Here is a 16,834-nt window from a genome sequence, read left to right on the forward strand (position 1 = left end):
ATACTAGCATTTGGAGCATACAAATCTTTTGGGTTCATTAGAGGTTTTCTGTCATCAGGCTCAGAGGTGTTCGACTCCTCCATATATATATATATATATATATTAATTTTATAAAATAGATATACTATGGACGTTCTTTTCATAAGATTGTGTATGAATTAGGGAGAGGTTGAGGACGAAAAGACTCGCAAGAAAAGGGAAAAGATGGAGAAAAAGGCTTCAAGGCCCAAGTTTGTCAAGACAAGGAATAGGTGAGTTCAACACTGAAATGAAACAAAGGTCTTAGCTGAGAGTAGTTGAAAATTTCCCATGTTGCTTTCAAAGTTCAAAAGTTAGACCGTTGTTTGTATTAAGTTTGAGGAAAGCATGTTGTATTTGTTAAAGTGAACATGAAGTAGTGTTCATAATGAGATGTTTTATCTAACTTCCATACCCCTAATTCATTTGTCTAATTTTTCTTCCAATTAGCTGGGAAATGGCAGGATAAGAAGACTGCTTTAGTTGATGCTTTGTAAACATAAGTTATTGATTGCGGCCTAGTGATATTAGGAAACTGGTAGTTAGCAAAAGTTTATTTGCATATGTTTTGGTATTGTTGAACATGCCATCTTGAGTCACAAGGTGAGAGAAAGCAATTCGGTTTGCCACTTAGAGTATTCAGGTCAGGTTCAAACATTTGCATCTGTATGGTGTATATGAATGGTCAAATTGACTAAGAAAATTCTGAACGGATATTACAAGCATAATGTTGATTCATGTCAATAGGGTCTTACATACTTATACATGGGCACGTGAATTGGGCTGTCCACAATGCAAATTAGACTTCCAAACATGAATACCTCAAATTATCCCATGATCACGGAAACACCCAGGGGTGTTGTTTAGCGCTTAACTATTCTATAACTATCATGGAACTAATTTAGGGTAAACTACCTTGTAGATCAGTAAACTATTGGGTCGGTTTTTTTTAATAATTGAATTATGTATTTTGTTAATTAAGTCACTAAATTATTAAAATGGTTTTAATAAGTCACTAACAGTCAACTGTTAACGTGCTAGTTAAGTAAATTTGTGTGAGTACACATTTGGTCCTCATTATTCACCCACTATATCAATTCAATCCTAATTTTAATTTAAAAAAATTAATAAATTTGATCCTTGAATAAGACAACAATAAAAAGTGGTAAAGAAAAAGTATTGAACTTAGTTTAAAGAAGATAAAAATCTTGCTTCAAACACAATTTAAACTAAATGTTAGTTTTAAAAACCATAAAACAAATGTTAAGCTGGGAGAGTGTTAATTCTACATTACATAGGTCCTCGGTTAGAACCCTCCCCATCCCATTCTTTTTCATATTTTCCTAAGCATAAACTACAAATTAACTTGAATATAATTTGTTATTAACAAAGTATCAAATTTAAATATAGTTCAATGGTTAATATGTGCCTAATCTACCTCCAATTCCCAGGTTTGATTTCCTCCCATCCCATCTTTTTCATATTTTTCTAACATCAAAATTGACCTAAATATAATTTAATAATTTAATGATCTAATTTACAAAATTCATAATTGAGTGATCAGAATAAAACTATTCCAATAATTTAGCGACTCACAAGCAGAATAATATCTGCCTTTCCCCTTCTTTTATTGTATCTTCTCTATATTAGAGTACCAAGAGAGTTGGCATTACTATCGTAAAAGCTAACAGATGCACTTCCTTGATTTTGATTTATGAAAAATAAATAGAAAATCGAAAGGAATCATTATATAATTGTAAACAAATAAATACAATAATTCAAAAGGTATAATAATATAGAGTTAATCTAGTGAGATGAGACACTAGATCCCTTACATAAGGTCATAAGTTTCAATTTTGACTTGCGGATGGAACAAATTGGGTTGGCGGGTCGCCTTCGCCTCTATAGTATTCGATTAGATTAATCAATTAATAAATTAGATACAAGCGATTATAAAAAATGGCATCCACCCTCTTAAACAGGGAATCGGTTATATATATAATGGACCTTTGGAAAGTAAACCAAAAATAAATGTTGGGCAGCTAAGAATTATAACCATTCATTCCCTGCTTAAAGGGAACTTTGAATAAAGGAAGAAAACCCAAACTTTTGGGAGAATATATTGAGTTGTGCAACTCAGGATAGAATCCCAGACATTGGCGTGCGTATTTTGATCCCTATTCACACTCTCCATCTACATTCCAAATGCCAAACCCTAATATTTCAACAAAACACACAAATACCAAACCCTAATACCTTATGTCAGCACAACAACATGGAAGAAAGTGGCCTAAACTCCAAATTGCAGAAATATTGATTTCTAAATCAACGAGTTAATGAAAACAAAGTTCAAGAACATTGATCTAATTAGGCCAACTTCTTAACATTTATAAACTATGATAATTAATTTATTAATTTCATGAAATAACGGGATGGAATTCAGAGTTATACTACTTAGATAGCGGAGTGTCTACTTTCTAAATAAGATTCCAACTATCAATTCACAATCAGAAGATTTAATGAGATGAGGTATTATATTTTCTAAATAAGATTGAGAGTTCGAATTCTGATGCTTACGAATGTGGCAAATCAGATTAAAATAATAATTCCTATAATAAATCTATATGAATTTTATAATTTAAAATAATATATCAATAAATCAAATACAAATGATAAAAAAAATTCCAACTTTCGTCTACACCACTGACTTAAATTGTGTGAACTCCATATCCTCAAAACAAAGCTTTTTTAAAACGCGTATAGAATTTAGTGATAATCAGAATCCAAACCATCCAATATTACCGATTCCATCAGTTGCATCCACCTCAAATTAAGGCTGCATTCCCCAGAGAATCATATATTCCGAAATTCAAATTATTATTTTATTCATTTTTCTAAATAATATAATTAGTTTACTTAGATTTCCATAATCCAAGTAATCAATACTGAAAGAAAGATAATATCAAAATTTTATAAAGTCCCCTCAATGAATAAATGAATTGTTTATTTTTTTTTCAAAAGATCTTTTCTTTAAACCGCTGTTTTTACAAAGATATGTATATTGTCAATGATGAAAATAATTCTAAATGTATATTACTTTGTAATCACCTTGAACTATTAAAAAATAATATAAATTTATAACATCTTCTATTTACTTTTTTACTTATTCAATAATTGTCAACTAATATTATATATTCATATAACATCAAGTTTCAAATATTTTATTTATAATATAATCAAAATAAATATAAACAAAATCAATCAAATGGTTTTAGTAGTAAAAGAGAATATTGTTATTCCTAGAGATTTAAATTCAAGCAATTGTGTCTACAACGTGTTTACATTATCAATTTATTAAAAAAAGAATTCTGATTATATACTACATTGCAATCACATCAAACTATTTAAAAATAAATAAAATAAACCTCGAATATTAGTTATATAAATTCGCTTTATCTTTTTAAAAATATTTATTTTAAGTTTAATTTAGTTAACGCATTTTTTTAGTTGATAGGAATTAGGATGTTCTATAAATCATATAATTAATTAAGATTCAAATAGAAATACACATATTTTTTTAAAAAAAAGGTGATTGTTTTTTTTTGAAATATTATATTTAAAAGTAATATTCCTTTTCAAATAAAAAAGTGATTTTTTTTCATAAAATGAAAAGTTAGACAATTGATTGTCAATTTAAATAAAAAAGTATTATGTATGTGTATGAGTTTGGTAAAGAAAATTCAAAGTTTTGAGAGAACATTTCATCAACATGGATACAAGTTTTGCTACATGAATAAAAAGCTAACTTAAGATAGAATTTGACATTGGACTGCATATTTTGAGCTCTATCCATTGTTTGTTTAGATACCAACTACCAAACTCTAATTTTCACACCCCAATTTAGGGGCAAAAATTTAATAATATTAAGAATCGAATTAAGGTAGTAACAAGGGAAAAAGTCGGGGACCAAATTGCAAATTTCTACAAGTTGTAGCTCAGTTTTGAAACTTGTAGAGAGTTTAGGGTCTTGAACCTAAATTTTACCATTTTTTACACCAGTGAAAAATAAACTTACCACCCTAATCGGTGAAACCCCAAAATTCCCAATTTTAGCCCTAAATCCCTAGCCCCAAAACACAACTCTATCGGCCTTCATTGCTTAAATTCGTCATCGTCTGACTGTCGTTCGATGCACTGCCACCCCCGTTCGAATTGCCGTACTGCCTCGACCAAAGCCCCAATATCATCGCGTCGTGAAACGCCTTATATCACAGTGAATCGATAATTTTTTACGCGACGAAAATCCCAAAATTTCACCGTTGTTTTCATCAAATTTCGGTCGACCTAGTCAGCGTTGCCATTCATCATTGTTTCCATCAGCTTTGACGGCGACATACGAACAAAACCTGACCGGTTTTGATCCTCGTTGACGCGTCGTCGCTGATCCGACCGTGGGTAAGTTTTGGGTTTATAGTTTGGTTAATTTTCTTTCGATTTTGGTTAATTTTTGTATTGGTTTGGGTTGTTGATGGTGTGTAGATGCTCTGGGATGAAACGACTGACCAACCGGACCTCTGTCGCTGCCGCATGTGCCGCAACGCGTCGGCAGTGCATGTGGGCTTATTCCCCTGCCCTAGAAGCTTCTGGACCGACCCGAATTGGTCAACTCGACTCGCCTGCCCGACTCGCTTGACCCGACTCAAACCGGTTTGACCTGACCCGAACCGTTGACCGGTCAGATCGTTGACTTTGACCGGTTAGACCGTTAACTTTGATTGATCTGCCCGTTGACTTTGACTTTGATCCAAAAAGTCAAATTTTCGAAAAAGCCATATCTTATGTTTTTAGATGTACTGAGCCCGAATCTGAAGTCCGTTTTGCCAAAATCGCACCCGCTAATCCGTTTTTCAATGTTTTATCTTCGGATTTAAGTTGGTTTCTCATTTACGTTCAATTTCTGACGTAAATTCGTTTGCTATGTATTCGAGGATTTAATGGGCATTGAATAAAAGTTCAAGGATGATTGAATGAAGATTTAATGTTCGATCGATAGAGCATGAAAATCGAGGTAATACTTAATTTACTACCTTTTGTATGCTTTTCAAAACTCACTGGTAAATGATAAATGCATGAATGGAAATGATTGATCCATTAGGTGTATTTAACTATCTTTGGACTCATATGGAAATTAGATTAAAGACGAAACATTGTATAAGACTCTAACGGTTCGAAAAAAGAATTGGTAGACTGATCGGAAATAAATTTCAGTTCAATGATTTAATCAGTAAATCAATCAATCTTAAAATGTGTAAGTTCTGATTAATCTTGTTAAAGATTAAATGATGGAAATATTTGGATAAGAAATTACTAAAAATAATACTATGGGGTAAAATTATGAAAATGTCCTTATACTGTAAAAGGACCAATACATCCCTTAGTGGTGAAAATGACCCCATTGATCAAATGAACAATGTACTCTAAATTCTAAAGGGACTAGAATACTTTCAAGCCTAAGTTATCCGAAGTAATGCCACTGACAAAATTGAATGAAATGACGATAATACCCTTAAAGTGTAAAAAAGAATATGGATGATTATGATAATGGAGACGACCTGAAAACTTATATCATGATCCATTTGAATCTTGGCATCACCGATTAAACTCCTGATTTATTTGAAATGCCCCTGAAGTGTAATATGATTCGAAGCACATCCAAGCCTTGGAATAACTAATACCCTAAGCTCTAAAATTAACAAATCAACCTCGTATACCAATATGACTATATTATATGACCAAGTTAAACAGAATAGAAGTATTGCATGCATTTAAAGTTTGGAAACGACCGAATTACTCTGGAAACTCCGAAGTAACCGGGATAGACTTAATTAATAAATGGCCTAAGTACCCTCAAAGACCTTGCATTAAGGGAATGACTTAGATAAGTCTGGAAACGCTGGTGAACCTATATGTTGTACTATCCATAAGATTGTTGAACCAAGAATCAAGCACGTCGATATTACCTAATATCGTTGCAATGTTGAAATGAAATAAAGATTCATTTAGCGATGATTCTGAAGATAATCAATTCGACAAGGGTTGTCTGCATTGAAAAATAAATACCCTGGAAGTTTAACGATTTGACTGGTTGACAGGCATCAGTGATGGGAGTTGTTCAACTCGAGTTAACTCAATATCCTAATAAATTGACATGAATCTTAAATACCATGAATCATCGTTACACCCTTATTGGATTAAATTACTAAGAAATCTCCAAGGACCTAAAGCCCAAAATGCTCCTGATTTCCTGGATAACGGAATTACTTATGTCATACCTGAAAATATGAGTAACTCTGATGCAAAAGATTCTAAATACATGTAAGATTACATAGTGCCTCCGAAAAACATCTGATAACTATATTATACTGATAAATCACGTTTTGAATAACTGATGATTCTGTCAGTTATTGAACCCTTTCGATAGTGATTCTAATTTACAACATTTTATCGGTATATTGAAGATCCCTGTTTTCCTTCCCGATAAGATTATCAAGTACCTCTGAATAATATTTGGAACATCTTGTGTTCCCTGATCATCATAGATGTTTTCTCTGATTTTAAAAGTATGACTCTGTTATCTAGAATATAGTCTGATCTCTGATTTCTGTTCTGATCTATTATCTCTGTTCATACTGACTGAAATTATTTTTATACGGGGTAATCTGGGACTCTGGTATGACTAAAGACACTGTCAGGTTTAGTTGTTATTGATAATTCCTTGTATAAGTTCAGCATCAACTGATAATTCCTTATGGACCTAAGGAGACTCTTAGGTGGGCATCTGGGCCTAATGGGCCTTGTGGTAAGACCTTATGGACCCTAAGGCACCCCCTTAGGGATGACACCACCGATATGTGCTTTTGTAAGACCTTATGGACATGAGGGCACTCCCCTCAGGTGGGCACCTATGTTTCGGCTAAGGTAAGACCTTATGGACCCAAGGTGCTCCCTTAGGTTGGCACCTACGCCCTTTGGGCCTAGGGTAAGTCCTTATGGATGTAGTTATGGGGAACTGCATATTGGCATTTGGTTGGAGGGTTTTACTATGGTTTTTGAAAAATACGTTTAAACTTCTACTTTAAAAAAGATATGTACATTTTCACTGGTTTTGTGGAAACACACTAGACGCTCTATTCCGATCTCCTGAACCTAGTCCTCCGAACGTTTACTCTGAACTGAAAGCTTCCTGTCTTTTATTACTTGAGATATCAGTGGGACCTTAGATCAACATAAGAATCTGTAGATGTTTGAATCATTAATGAAAATTATGCTTACCTATTATCTGCATATCCTTCGGCATCTTTTGGTAGTATTGTATTACTGAACTTTCCAAAGCTCACTCTGTTACTCACTATTTCAGGTCAAAAGGATATAAACCAGTGCAAAGATTGATATCAGTAAAGGAGTTCCACCAGCATTGCTTGCAGAGTACGGTGCATGTGTTTAGGGGGCATGTATGTTGTATTTTATTTTATATATATGAGTATGAAATATGTTTTATTTCTGAATACTGGTAAATTTTACTTTTGTATTTATAAATTGTTTTTATTATTTTACATGTTTTATAAAAAAAATTAATTTTTCTGAGATTTTTACGATGGGTCACTCCGGTGGCCCTAATGTGACACCCGAATCGGATCGGGCCACTTGTATCGGTCTGAGGGGGTTACACAAATACCTTACCTCAATAAAGTAGCAATGAATAAAATATTGGCTTACGAAATATGAGATTACTTTTAAAAATATAAAATTATTAAAATATAATATTTATAAAAATATTACATCATCTTATTTAGCTTTTTTAACAGAAATTTGAAATTATAATTTTAGTGCGAGGAATATAAAATTTCATGAAAGTGATGTTTATCAAGTTTTCTTTGTATATTGTCTAAAAATTTATAAAATCATTATCGTTATACTATCTAAACTTTACAATAACTTTAAGTTTAAAATATTATTAATATAATTAATATATAAAATAATTAAAAAATAAATTTATATTAAGTAAACTATATATATATATATATTCAAAATTGAAATTATCCAGTTAATTAATCAAATTATTGGTATTTAAAAATGATCAAGAGTCTACGAAAACTTTTCGTTGTCAAAACTAAAATTTATTTATTAATCCTTAAATATTAATAAAATTATTTTAGGATATTTTTATTCGTAAAATAAAAAAATAAAAAAAGAGGGGGATCTAAATGAACAAAATATTATTTTAGGGGATATATGGTTCAAAATGTTAAAATTTGTTTATTAGAAATGAAATAGATGAGAATAGTTGTTGAATCTATTTTATTATAACAAATTTAAGGGCAAAATGTTTTTGGATTTGATTAAATTTATTCAAAGTTTTCAAAAATAATAAAGTCCATAAAACTTGAATTTAAACACAAAACAAATTTTCTTCTCAAATAGTATTGATACCTTTCTTACAGTATCGATATTGCATGAACAATATTGATATTGTTCTTACAGTACAGATGCCAAATGTAAGAGAAGTATTAATACTCCCATGGTACTATTGATATTACCTGTTGATTTTCAAAGTGTTCAAATTTCAGCAAGCAAAATTAGTACCGATACTCAAGGAGTATCAATATTACTTTACATAGTAGTATCAATATCATGAAACCCTAGTATCAATATTGGTCAAGCCCAAAATTTTTTAATGGTAGTTTATTTAAATATTACAAAGAAAGTACCGATACTCCTAGCCCGAGTACCGATACTCCTTGTTCTATGTTGTTTTGTTTTACAAACAATTATACTCCAACGGCTCCAAAACATCCCTAACGACTACAAACTCATTCTATAAAAACAAGTTAAAGATGCCTAAAGAATGTTATAACACCTATCCAAGTATTCAAGATCATGAGAAAAGCTCTTTCGCTCTTCGTTCTTTCTTTTTTTCTTGTACATAACGTTTTTGTGAGCTTAATTTTGTAAACACCTATCTTTGTGAGTTATTCTTGTTTACTTCTTTTATCCTTTTGTAAAAGGGCAGTGGTTCTAGTTTAGCCATTGAAAACTAGAGAATTTGTAAAAGTTATCTTGAGCTTATAAAAAATAAATGAGTGAATTTGTTATAAAATTCTTAATGTGAAGCTAAGGTAGTGGATCTAGACTTAGTTTAGAAGTTGAACCATTATAAATCATTGTGCAAATATTTCCTATCATTTCTCTTCAATTTCCAAATTTTCAAAAAGTCAGTTCTTCACCTCTTGACAACATTTTCAATTGTTCATAGAGCCTAAAAATTCTCAACTATTGGTATCAAAGCTTGACACATTTGAAGGTCTTACATCCCTTAAAACGATAATTAGATAAGTTCTATCAATTTCTGATGCAACCGATAAAAAGACTTTCACATCCGACTTACTGCCTAGTGGACTCCCACTTCGTCATAAGACCTTATTACTTCAATGGAGCAAATTACTCCTATTGGAAGAATTAGATGATGTTATTCATCCGAGCCACCAACCTTGGGTTGGGATGCTATCGTCGATGGTTCTCCCACTCTTCCAAGAAATCAGTCGGAATGGACAAGCAAAGATAGGAAATTAACTCAACTTAATGCCAAAGTCATCACATCCTCTTTTGTTCTCTTGGCCTAAATGAATATAGTAGAGTATCTTCATGCTCTAATGGTAATGATATTTTTTTTATAAACTGGAGGTGACTCACAAAGGAATAAGCCAAGTGAAGAAGTCACAGATTGAAATTCTCACTTTTAACTATAAGAACCTCAAGATGAAACCCGATGAAGACATAAAAATGATGTTCGATCATTTTAGTTCAATCATCAATGAGCTTAAAGGGATATTTATCTCAATGAATAAGTAGTGAGAAAGATGCTATTTTTCTTTTTGTCGCAATAGTCCTTCAGTTGGTCCCTAGTTCACACTTCGACTTGAAATGTGTGATGGAGTCGCCACCTATCTTTCATGAAAGGTAGATCGGATACATTGAACTTACCATTTTACCGGATATACATCTTACCAGAGAATTTCTGAATTCGGGAGTATATTACAAACGAGGAAGGATGAGCACACTCGAATTGCCCTTTCGGTTCCAACACGATCATCGGTTGTCGTAATTGTGAAAATTAATATTTAGATAAAAAAATTAGATAATCAATCCAAATTAATTACATTTGAAATTTTACCAAAGCAAAATCAAATAAATTAAGGATTTTAAAAAATAAATCTACTTTGCAAACATAAAAAAGGATCACGAGTACCAATATAAAAGAAAAACATTAAAATATATATGGAATTAATGAACATATGTAATTTAAAAGGCACACAACATAATTATATTAAAGAAATATAAATACAAATATTTAAAATTAAATGAATAAAAAATTAATTAAAATAAAAGGAAAGTTTTCATTACGTTGAAATAAAAAAATCCAAAAATTAAAATAGATCAATCAATAAAGCAAAAAGTCAAACTAAATTAAGAATGAAAATGGAATAAATTTACAAAAGTAAAAGACAAGCATTAAGCTAAATTTAAATTTAAGAAGCAAATAACACAATTAAAGTAAAAATAGAAAAAATCAAATAAATTAAAAAGCAACCGTCGAAATCTAAAAAAAGAAAAATGATTTTAAAATGAATTAACACAATATTAAAAGGCTACATTAAAACTATATAAAACAAAATTATGATAAAGGGATTAGAATGAATTTTTCAAGAAAAGCTTTAGGGACATCGACTGTAATTATCTCTTACCCGTGTAAAAACACAAGAATCTCATAAGAATCCAAATCGGGTCATCGGGTCATTTAATTGAATATAAAATAAAATAAATTAAAACTAGAACATAATAAAATAAAATTTCATTCAAGATCCACCACCGATTTTCATCGAGAAGCCTTAAGGAATGATATATCTTATGAAGATTTATTGAAAGTCTTTTCCTTATTTCTTAGTTTTCTCATCAATGGGATTTAAAAAAAAGTGAAAAAAGTGGCCAAGTGACCAAATCAACAAGATCACAAGCAAAAAAGAATACATTTACAAAATTCCTCTTTTATTGCTCTTAATCTTCGGATTACAATGTTTTGAGTGGCTGTCTTTACTCTTTTTTTCTCCTTTTTTCTTCCTCCCATTTTCTTTATTTTTATGTGTTTTTGTGTGTGATCTAAAGTGATGAAAAATGCCTCTATTTATACGTGAGCCTCCTTACACCCAATGGTCTAGATTATTTACATTGACGACCTAGATTAAAAGCATATCTACCCAATCCCCCTATTTAAGGAAATTAAATCAATCATATCAGTACATTCCATAAATAAGAGATTACCTGAGATATGTACATAAATAAAAATATTCTAATTATAATTAAACTCATTATTTTTATACCATTTAAATTAAATTGATTAGACAAAAATATGTGTCTAAAGATGCCCCTCTTTGTCCATTATCATGTAACGAAAATAGGACAAAGATAAAAAGACATAAATTTTTGTCTGGTATTCAAAATGGATGGACTCTAAAAGCAAGCTTGCTTTCTTGATGTTGATGCATTTGACTTTTCTTCAAGAACCAAATTAGACTTTATGTGACTCCCCTCTGCGAGTTAAGATAGGGTTAAATATTATTCAATCAGAATATACGTCATCATGAAGTTAAAATCTAAATTAGAATCAATTGTAAAATAGCTCCTCGTTGTTGAGTTAAGTTATGTTGTGAATCCTCCTCCAATGTGAGTTAAGTCAGTCTTCTTTGATTCGGGTTTGATAGTCTTCATCATGAAGTTGAAATCTAACTCAGAATCTAGGCTGGGAAGTAGCTCATAGTTGTTGAGTTAAGCTAAACCACATTCCATATTGGGTCTCCTTCTAGTCCAATATCCCTCGTTGTAAGGTTGAAATTTGACTTGAAAACCTCGGTTGAAAAATAGCTCCTCGATATTGAGTTAAGCTATGTTGCGGATGACTCCTCCTTCGTGAGTTAAATTGATATTCGGTGATTCGAGCTTGATATCCTTCATTGTGAAGTTGAAATCTAAATCGAAATATGGGCTGGGAAGTAGCTTTTCGTCGTTGAGTTAGGCTAACTCGCCATCGATTTTGGATTTTCTTTAAATATCTTTCGTCGTGAAGTTGAAATTTGACTTGAAAACCTTTGGTTAAAAAAATAGCTCATTGTTGAGTTTAGCTATGTTGTGGATGACTCCTTCATCGCGAGTTAAGTTGATCCTAGGTGTACTTCGAGTGCAATATCATTCGTCGTGAATTTGAAAATTAGCTCCTCGTTGCGAGTTGAGCAAAGTTGTGGATAACTCCTCCATTGCACGTTAAGTCGAATTTTAGATGAATCCACTTTGCGGGTTAAGTCATGTCAAGAAAATGTCTTGAGTGAGACGGGTTTTTTTCAAGAGAAAACATATCAAGTGAGAATAAATTTTTTTCAAGAGAAGTTGTCTCGAGTGAAACAAAAATTTTCAATGGAAAATATTTTAAGTGAGATGAAATTTTGTTTCAACTGAAACTGTCTCGAGTGAGATGAAAACTTTCAAGGGAAAATATCTCAAGTGAGATAAAATTTGTTTCAAGAGAAATTGTCTCGAGTAAAACAAAAATTTTCAAGGGAAAATACCTCAAGTGAGATAAAATTTTGTTTCGAGATAAACTATCATGAGTGAGACAAAAATTATTTTTGAGGAAATTGATAACCCTTAGGTTATATTTCGTGTCTTTTTACTTAGGTTATTGGTTTTTTAAAAGGCCATTTAGTTGCATATAGTTTCATTTAAACCATGTAGTTGCATATGGTGGTGTTTTCTTGCTATAATAATTTATTCATGAAATTGGTGTTGCTTAAAGGGAAATGTGGTGTTTTAATGGTGAATTATGTAGGTGAATGAAGCTAGAGGAGAGATGGAAAAATGCTACAACATTCTTGAAGGCATTCTTGAGCACACAAAAGGACAAAAATATGAAGATATTTTATTGTTGCTATCACGTGAATTCCCTCTACCAGTTATCTAACCCAAACATGTAAAGGGAATATTCCTTATGGACACACAAAGAATTAGGGAACAAAACCCAAGGAGCCCCACTATAAATAGTTAAAAATACCAACATTAAAGGGGATGAGGGATTTTATGAGAAAAGTGAGAGGCAACACTCTCTCTTCTTCCTTTCTTCTTTGCAGTGACCTCTATTGTTGAAGCTTCAAAGGGATAAAAGCTTGATGGCCTTTGAGAGAAGAAACGTGTAACACCCCCAACCCGTATCCAACCCAGATACGAGTCAGAGATATTACATTGACTTTTAAAACACAACTCATTACAAATATAGCAATCTTCTTTGCAGTGACCTCTATTGTTGAAGCTTCAAGGGATAAAAGCTTGATGGCCTTTGAGAGAAGAAACGTGTAACACCCCCAACCCGTATCCAACCCAGATACGAGTCAGAGATATTACATTGACTTTTAAAACACAACTCATTACAAATAATAGCAAAATATTTGAACTTATATTACGAAAAATACAATAATATACATATGGTAATATAAGTTTACCAAAATATTCAGAACATACACAACTTAACTCTTTAGTTACATGCCAACATCCATTTTCATAACAAAATGACCTACTGGATCTACGTGTGAAACACTCACACGCTAAGTCATCGACTTAGTGAGCAATATTAATAATAATACGATAAATATAAAGTAATTGCCAAATAAGATGGTTGCAATGAAAAGATGTATGTAAACAATGCAATAACCAACCATGTTTCTTACACATATACTTATCAAATTCAGATTCATAAGTTCGCCTTAGTAAGTTCATTAGCCCATGGTACCATACAGAGAACCTAAGGAATGTTAGTATTGTGAGGTTGTACACTATGTTGTCACCACAGCTCATATAATTGCACCTAAAAGCCAAGTAGAATTACACCAGAGTGCCACGTAGAATTGCACCGTAGTGCCATATAATAATGTCCATAAGGACCACATATCATTCCTTAAGAATCATATACATATTCCAATGATCAAGTATGTGTCTCACCAGACCTCACACATGTTCCAAAGAATACATATATGTCCCGAAGGACCACATATCATTCCTTAAGAATCATATACATATGCCAATGATCAAGTATGTGTCTCACCAGACCTCACACATGTTCCAAAGAATACATATATGTCCTGAAGGACCACATAGACCCTCTACCCTTGGCATGCCAACTATACCTATAGTTCTCATTTACATAACATGGGTTTTCACAATTTATCTTATTTGTATCACGTAGACATATTATTTTCATACCTTTATCACATAACTCATATAACTTTTTCTTGCATATTCATGTCCTATAATGCATATGGTATGGATTCATGTCATATATCATAATATGAAATACTATCATGTATCAAAATATTGAATCTAGACTTATCACAAGTCTAGAACTGAATAAAATACATATTCATTCTATGCATATGCACTCACCTAGATTTCTTTGTCTTTCCCTAGATTGATCATACTTGTTGATGGTTCCGGAACTCGTTTAGGCTCGATATCTACATAGTAATTCATTGATACTTATCAGTATACTAATTAATATATTCTAAACTATCATTTCTTAGGCTAAAAGAAAAGCCATTTTCATCTTTTAATGGAGGTATGCATCGATGCACTACACCATGCATCGATGCATAAATCCTATTCGATGTTTGTATTTAATGGGGATGCATTGATGCACTCCTTATGCATCGATGCATAAATCCTATTCGATGTTTTCTTTTTAAATTAATGCATCGATGCACTGCATGTGCATCGATGCACCTTAAACAATTTCTGGGATTTATCATCGATGCACAATGAATGTGCATCGATGCACATTGCCCAGAATTTTCATTTTAGCACAAAAAACTCTTCTTAGTCTACTTAACACTTTATATTTCCCCTCTTTATATATCCTTAACTTGCATACTCTTACTTAAACTAATTATTATCCATTCCATACTTTTGAAACTTAAAAATCCAATTCTCCATGTAGAATTTAAGAATCTAACCCAAATTCCAACATGTTCTAATTTGAATTCTAACACCTCATACTTCTTAGTTAACTTTATGACAAGTCAAATTCCACTTCTAATTCTTATTAGGAACTCTAATCCAAGATTTCATTTTTCTACTTCCTTTCTTTGATTCTTCATATTCTCCTCATCTTATGGTTTTAAGATAATCTAAGCTTTCCTTAAGCTTAGTTATCAACTAAGGATCAATAAGAAACCTTAAATTCATCAAGAATTAATCAACAAGAAAACTCACCTTTAGCTTGGTCTCTCGATGGAGAAGAAGAAGTGAAGAAGAAGAGAAATCTGGAAACTTTTGTTCTCTTCATTTGCCTTCCACGTGGATTTAAATATCCTCATCTAATATTTAATTATTTCCCCTATTAAAAGACTCCTTTACCCCTTTAGTTCCTCCTTCTTTGTTAATTGATCCTACACAAAACATTCCCATTAAATCTTTCAACTATTCAATTTATCTACTTTGGTCACTGAATTTTATAATTTCACAATTTGATCACTAACCCGGTATGGAGGATGTTACAAATCTCCCTCCCTAAAAAAATTCATCCTCGAATTTTCATTGTACGAACAGATGGGGATATTGAAGTCCCATATCTTCTTCACGTTCCCACGTAGCTTCTTCTACTTTATGATTTCTCCAAAGAACCTTGACCAACGGAACTGTCTTACTTCTTAATTGTTTGACTTCAAAAGCCAATATTCTCACTGGTTCTTCTTCATATGTCAGATCTGATTGGACTTCTACTTGATCTGGTGCAATGATGTGAGAGGGATCGGACCTATATCTTCGTAACATAGACACATGGAAGACGTTATGGATCTTCTCCATTTCGGTGGTAAGGATAACTGATATGCCACGGGTTCTATTCTCTTAACAACTTCATATGGCCCAATGAATCTAGGACTTAACTTTCCTTTCCGACCAAAACGTAATACTTTCTTCCAAGGAGATACTTTAAGGTAAACTTTATCTCCAACCTCGAACTCAATCTCTTTTCTTTTAAGATCAGAATAGGACTTTTGCCGATCAGAGGCCACTTTGAGGTTATGCTGAATTTCTCGAACTTTTTGTTATACATCTTGAATTAAATCCGAACCAAGAACACTTCGATCTTTGAGTTCATACCAATTTAATAGAGTACGACATTTTCTCCCATATAATGCCTCATATGGGGCCACCTTTATACTAAACTGATAACTATTATTGTAAGCGAACTCTGCCAGTGGCAAATACTTTTCCCATGATCCTTTGAATTCAATTACGCATGCTCTCAACATATCTTCCAATATCTGAATAGTTCTCTCTGATTGCCCGTCAGTCTGAGGATGAAAAGCCATACTAAAGTTTAAACGAGTCCCCAACGCTCCATGCAAAGATTTCCAGAATCTAGAAGTGAATCGAGGGTCTCGATCAGAGACTATGGAAACATGCACTCCATGCAATCTAATAATTTCTCTAATATACAGCTCTGAATATTTTTCCATAGAGAAATCTGTTCTAATCGGGAGAAAATTCGCTGACTTAGTTAATCGATCAACAATTACCCAGATTGATTCTCTTTTGTTTGGAGTCAAGGGTAACCCCGAAACAAAATCCGTCGTAACATTTTCCCATTTCCATTGAGGAATGACAAGCGATTGCAATAATCCTAACGGAACTTGATGCTCAGCTTTGACTTGTTGACATA

The sequence above is a fragment of the Hibiscus syriacus genome, unplaced genomic scaffold (assembly GCF_006381635.1).
Source record: "Hibiscus syriacus cultivar Baekdansim isolate YM2019G1 unplaced genomic scaffold, ASM638163v2 tig00112289_pilon, whole genome shotgun sequence".
In the NCBI taxonomy this organism is placed as follows: Eukaryota; Viridiplantae; Streptophyta; class Magnoliopsida; order Malvales; family Malvaceae; genus Hibiscus; species Hibiscus syriacus.